We start from the raw sequence: 6,000 nt of genomic DNA on the forward strand, positions 1-6,000 counted from the left end.
TAAAAACTCCCTGCCTGGTTCATTACTCAAAACCCCCATCATGGGTAAGACTAGCGACCTGACAGATGTCAAGAAGGCCATCATTGACACCCTCAAGCAAGAGGGTAAGACCCAGAAAGAAATTTCTCAACAAATAGGCTGTTCCCAGAGTGCTGTATCAAGGCACCTCAATGGTAAGTCTGTTGGAAGGAAACAATGTGGCAGAAAACGCTGTACAACGAGAAGAGGTGACCGGAACCTGAGGAAGCAGTGGACTGAGTCTGGTGTGGAAACATCCAGAGCCACCGTGCACAGGCGTGTGCAGGAAATGGGCTACAGGTGCCGCATTCCCCAGGTAAAGCCACTTTTGAACCATAAACAGCGGCAGAAGCGCCTGACCTGGGCTACAGAGAAGCAGCACTGGACTGTTGCTAAGTGGTCCCAAGTACTTTTTTCTGATGAAAGCAAATTTTGCATGTCATTCGGAAATCAAGGTGCCAGAGTCTGGAGGAAGACTGGGGAGAAGGAAATGCCAAAATGCCTGAAGTCCAGTGTCAAGTACCCACAGTCAGTGATGGTGTGGGGTGCCATGTCAGCTGCTGGTGTTGGTCCACTGTGTTTCATCAAGGGCAGGGTCAATGCAGCTAGCTATCAGGAGATTTTGGAGCACTTCATGCTTCCATCGGCTGAAATGCTTTATGGAGATGAAGATTTCATTTTTCAGCACGACCTGGCACCTGCTCACAGTGCCAAAACCACTGGTAAATGGTTTACTGACCATGGTATTACTGTGCTCAATTGGCCTGCCAACTCTCCTGACCTGAACCCCATAGAGAATCTGTGGGATATTGTGAAGAGAAAGTTGAGAGACGCAAGACCCAACACTCTGGATGAGCTTAAGGCCGCTATTGAAGCATCCTGGGCCTCCATAACATCTCAGCAGTGTCACAGGCTGATTGCCTCCATGCCACGCCGCATTGAAGCAGTCATTTCTGCCAAAGGATTCCCGACCAAGTATTGAGTGCATAACTGAACATTATTATTTGATGGTTTTTTTGTTTGGTATTAAAAAACACTTTTATTTGATTGGTCGGGTGAAATATGCTAATTTATTGAGACAGGTTTTTTGGGTTATCAGGAGTTGTATGCCAAAATCATCAGTATTAAAACAATAAAAGACCTGACAAATTTCAGTTGGTGGATAATGAATCTATAATATATGAAAGTTTAATTGTAATCATTACATTATGGTAAATAATGAAATTTAACACTATATGCTAATTTTTTGAGAAGGACCTGTATATATATGTGTGTGTGTGTGTTTTTATATTTTGTAATCTAATTCTGTAAGTATATTTGATTTGCTGTGCATAGACTTTGTAATCTTTGTTACTCCTTGATTAAAAATATACAAAATGTAGTACCAAAAATCATGTGTTTTTATCATAAAACATTAGGAGTAATTTTCATAAAAAATTGAAAATATCTCGAAATCCTGATGTGATAGCCAAAAACGGAGTTCATATTCGTAATCAGCAGCCAAAATTGACTTAAAATATGTTTTAAAACCTTTTGCCAGAAAAATTGTGTTGAGCAGTGTTATTGATTAACTGCAAATCGGACAGGTGAGGGATATGGTTGTTTATCATTTTTTATTTTTTTTACAGGGGATATGGGCATCAGTAGATTAGGCATAAAGTGAGTACCATGGTGGTTTATTATTTTCTGTATTTTACAGTAGAAGAGTACTTCAATGGATAAATTTTATTTCAAATAAAGAGTCTGTGTCATTTATTTCAATTAAATGATTTTAACCTCATAGTAAGTTTTTAAATATACACAAACCCAGTATAGACGTCTCTCCATTAGTAACCTGTGAGCTTCATGTCAGAGGCCATAAAACATTTGACAACAACCCCACAACCATTACCCCACTTGCCATTGCTCCACGGCAAGTGGGAAGAGCCAGACAAAGTACCAGAATTGGCGTATCTAATAGATGCATCTTTTCTGGGGCTGCTACAGGCTGCTATTTTTGGGCTGAGGGCAATATCCATGGACCCTTACCAACCTGAGTGCACCAGCCCCCAGCTGTCTGCTTCAGCTTGGCTGGTTGTCTAAAATGGGGGTGACCTCATGCCATTTTCTTTTAAATCATTTTTTAAAAACCAGCGCAGGTATCCCTCTATTCTTGATAACCAGGCATGATAAAGCTGACAGCTGACAGTTGCAGCCTGGGGCTGTCAGTTTTGCCTGCACTGGTTATCAAAATTAGAACAAACCCCACATCATTTTTTTAATTAATATTCATTTATTTACAGCGCAGGCACCGGCTGATGAATACTTCCATCAGCGGCACCTGCTCTCACTGTTATTATCGACTGCAGGCATAGGCTGATGGGAGTAGTACTTACTGTATATCAGCCGACGCCTCTGTAACCGGCGGTTTTACCCAAATTTTTCACTTTCATAAGGGTAACTGTAGCACCCCCACTGCCACAGGGCCGAGGGGTACCCGGTACCGGGCCTCTAAGTCTCTGCTCTGGGGTTGTCACGGTGGCTAGACCCGGTCCGTGACCCTGCTGAGGGGCGTACAGTGATAGATGTAGATAGTGGTGGTGGTGCGGTGCAGTAAATAACGAGGACACCAGGTTGCAGTCTCTTTACCTCTTTACTGAAGGTCTCTGGGTCCTCAGTCCGGAATACGGTTCACCAGGCAGCGCAAGTCCGGCCAGTCCGATGGCACCTCCAGAGTTCTCCTTGCAGGTGGAAATCTGTGCCTTCCTGCTAGCGCTATGTGTTGTGGTCCTCCCCTGCTGTGCTTACGGGATAGTCCCCACAACTGTTGTGTCTGTTTCTCGTGTTCCCTCACAACAACTCGATTAGATGATGTCCTGCTAATCCTCCGTCCCTCCCGGTGTTATGGTTGGGACGCACCCGTATGACGGGTAGGCTCGGAGCTCTTCCGGGACCCTAGAGTCGCCCCTCTCCACAGGTTGCCCCCCAAGTCTGCATAGGTGATTTAGGTGAGACAGCCCGCCTGTGACTGACTGTCCTGCCGTTGGTTTGAAGTATTGCTTGGAGCTAGATATATGAATACTTCCTCGGCGTTCCGGCCGCCGGTTGTGCGCCTCAGTAGGATGTTGCCTCGGTCTTACAGCACGACTCCTACTGGTATTATCCTTCTTGCTTTGATCTCGTTTCTCACTCAGCACAATATATCTCGCTTCTGATCCTTTCTTAGGGCACCGCCGCTATGCTGAGCAGGCACGGTCCCGTGACGTTCTTTCTTGTTGCCAGGCCTCTGTCAGGGTCCCAAACCTGACAGGGACCCTACCGAATCTTCCCCACAACACCCCCTGCCACAAGGTGTTGCCTGGTTCCAACCCAGTCAGCTTTCTGAACTAACTTCCTGCCTGATCCCCAGTTTACCCACACGGTGAGGAGTGGCCTAATAAATATCACCCTTAGCTCCCCCTGGAGGCCCGACTGTGAAATGTATTGGTGTATGTGATACCTGGTCAGATGAACTCCTTCAGTGCCATCAGACGTACCATAGCCCCCCTTAGCGGCGGAGCCACAGTACTGCAACGACCAGGACTCTGGGGCGCTGCATAACATGAGAAAATGAGCCACACAATTTGTTGTGCAATTTATCATAAGTACAGAGATACCCCAAATGTGTTAAAAACTACTGTTTGGATGCACGGCAGGGCTCCGAAGGGACAGAGCACCATTTAACTTTTGGGGTGCAAAATTTGCTGGAATAGATAGCGGACACCCTGTTGCATTTACAAAACCATGTATACTTAAACAGTGAAAATCCCCTTTAGTGAGTCATTCTAAAGTTATACCCCTGAAAGAACGTATCTCGAGGTGTGGTATGGATCTAGAACGCACAAGCACTTCACAGAATGTTATAATGTTGACCTGTAAAAGTGAAAAAAAATAATGTTTCCAGCAAAATTGTTGTTTTAACCTCACAATTTTCATTTTCACAAGGGTAACAGGAGAAAAATGACCAAGCAGTTTATTGTGAAATTTCTCCAGAGTACACCGATGCCCTGTATGTGGTAGAAAACTACTGTTTGGGCACTGTTATCAACTCATATCTTAACAGATGCACAAATGTCTCTATTGCAAAAAGGCTTAACTTTTTCTTCTTTATCCTGCTTAGACATTTAACGGCAGTAAAGGATATACACCTGTTTTCAAGGAAATTCATTTTAAAGAAACTTCATTGTAAAACAGATATACAATCACTAATGGATGAGGGCACATCCCATGTGGTTGATTAATAAACTGAAAAAAATTCCTCCTCTGACATTGGTACCTGCAGTTGACATCTTTACCAAAATGGTAACCAAAGATGTTGAGGCTATGTAAAAGAAACCTAAATTGAATTCAAATTTAAACTTCAATGAGAGAAAAGGTAAGTCACTAAATAACTTATTTCTTAATTATTGTTAGCCCAATTGATAGGTATTATGTCTAATGAATTGCCTAAGAGAAAGGCCTACTATGCTAAAGTGCCAGTGTGCATAAATATATAACTGACTGTCCAAGCAGCCTATAAAGCTTATATTAAAATGTACTCCTAAATTAATCAATCATAAATATGGCCAAGATCACAATATACTGCATGGCACCTAAGCCTTGAAGTTTTTAATACTTGCAATATTGCCAGGCATGACCTCAACTGCGGCATAATCATGAGATCATAATTACCTCTGTACACACACACAGGACCAGTGGTAACCCCTACACGCGTTTCGATAAGTTCTTCTTCCAGGGGCGTGTGGTAAGGAGGGGAAGTGAGGGTCTATTTAAATCTATTTCCAGCGAATCATCATAGTACTAGTATTTAATCAAATCCCAATTGCCATATGTGTATACAAATATCCAACATTATATCCGGTGCGTCAGACAAATGGTGATGTAACTATTCAGTGCCGCGTTACCTAGTAACCGAGATGCTCCAGGCAAGTCAAGCTGCCTCATAATCACTCGGCATACCCAAACGCCTGCCATATGTGGTGCGCAGCTGCGGAAGTAAAGAGAAGTGACGATACAGTCACAGTGCATTGCTTAGCAACAAGAAGAATCTCGGAATCTCGTTATATCAAGTGCGCAAGACCAAAGGTGACGTAGATATTAGGTACCGAGTAACCTGGCAACCGAGATACTTCTAAAGAACTAAGCTGTCTCATAATTACTCAGACGCCGGCCCTTGGGATATACAACTGCGGCAGTAAAAAAGACATAAAATAGCCGCTAGGACATATTGCCTAACTAATGAGAAAAATCTCAAGGTTTAGTCATATCCTTCAACAAAAATAATACCATAAGACTTAAAACCAACGGCTGTCACCTCATTGGTCTATAATACATAAGAGAACATACCGCAATAGATGTAAACCGGACATAACGTCTAATAAAATTATACAAAACGCAACTAAGATGCACCCATAGATGTAAGGAGGGCGTCCATTATTATACTCCACAGAAAATGTATTGCTGGCCCCGGACAAAGCCACCATAAAATGTATACATACTTTAAACAACAAGTTTATAGTAAATACAATTGGATCTTCACATCCCTTAATATAAATAAAACCTTCACGTCTGGTGAAGTGACCTAAGTGTATACTTATGAAATTGAAATATGAAATTGAAATTGTATATGAAATTGTATATGTTGAATGATGAATTTTTTATCTCATTTGTCATAAATAAATTTAAATGTTTGAACTGAACATTCTGTGGCCTGTTTAATAACTTGGGAGGCCTCTTTTGTGTACTAAGTTTGACTGATCTGTTGAGTTCCTTGATCTTCTGATTTCTGACTGCGACAAACTTGTTGCTTCATATGACCTATTCATATCCCAGTACAACCATTCAGAGGATTCCAATCGACAATTATTGCGAGTAAAAATAATTTGCTCTGAGAAACGACAATTTGAAATACTAGCGAAAGAGTTGTCCAAACGATTTATAGAGCGTGGCTATAGCAGCAGAAGT

Source organism: Ranitomeya variabilis, chromosome 1 (genome assembly GCF_051348905.1).
Source record: "Ranitomeya variabilis isolate aRanVar5 chromosome 1, aRanVar5.hap1, whole genome shotgun sequence".
Taxonomy (NCBI): Eukaryota; Metazoa; Chordata; class Amphibia; order Anura; family Dendrobatidae; genus Ranitomeya; species Ranitomeya variabilis.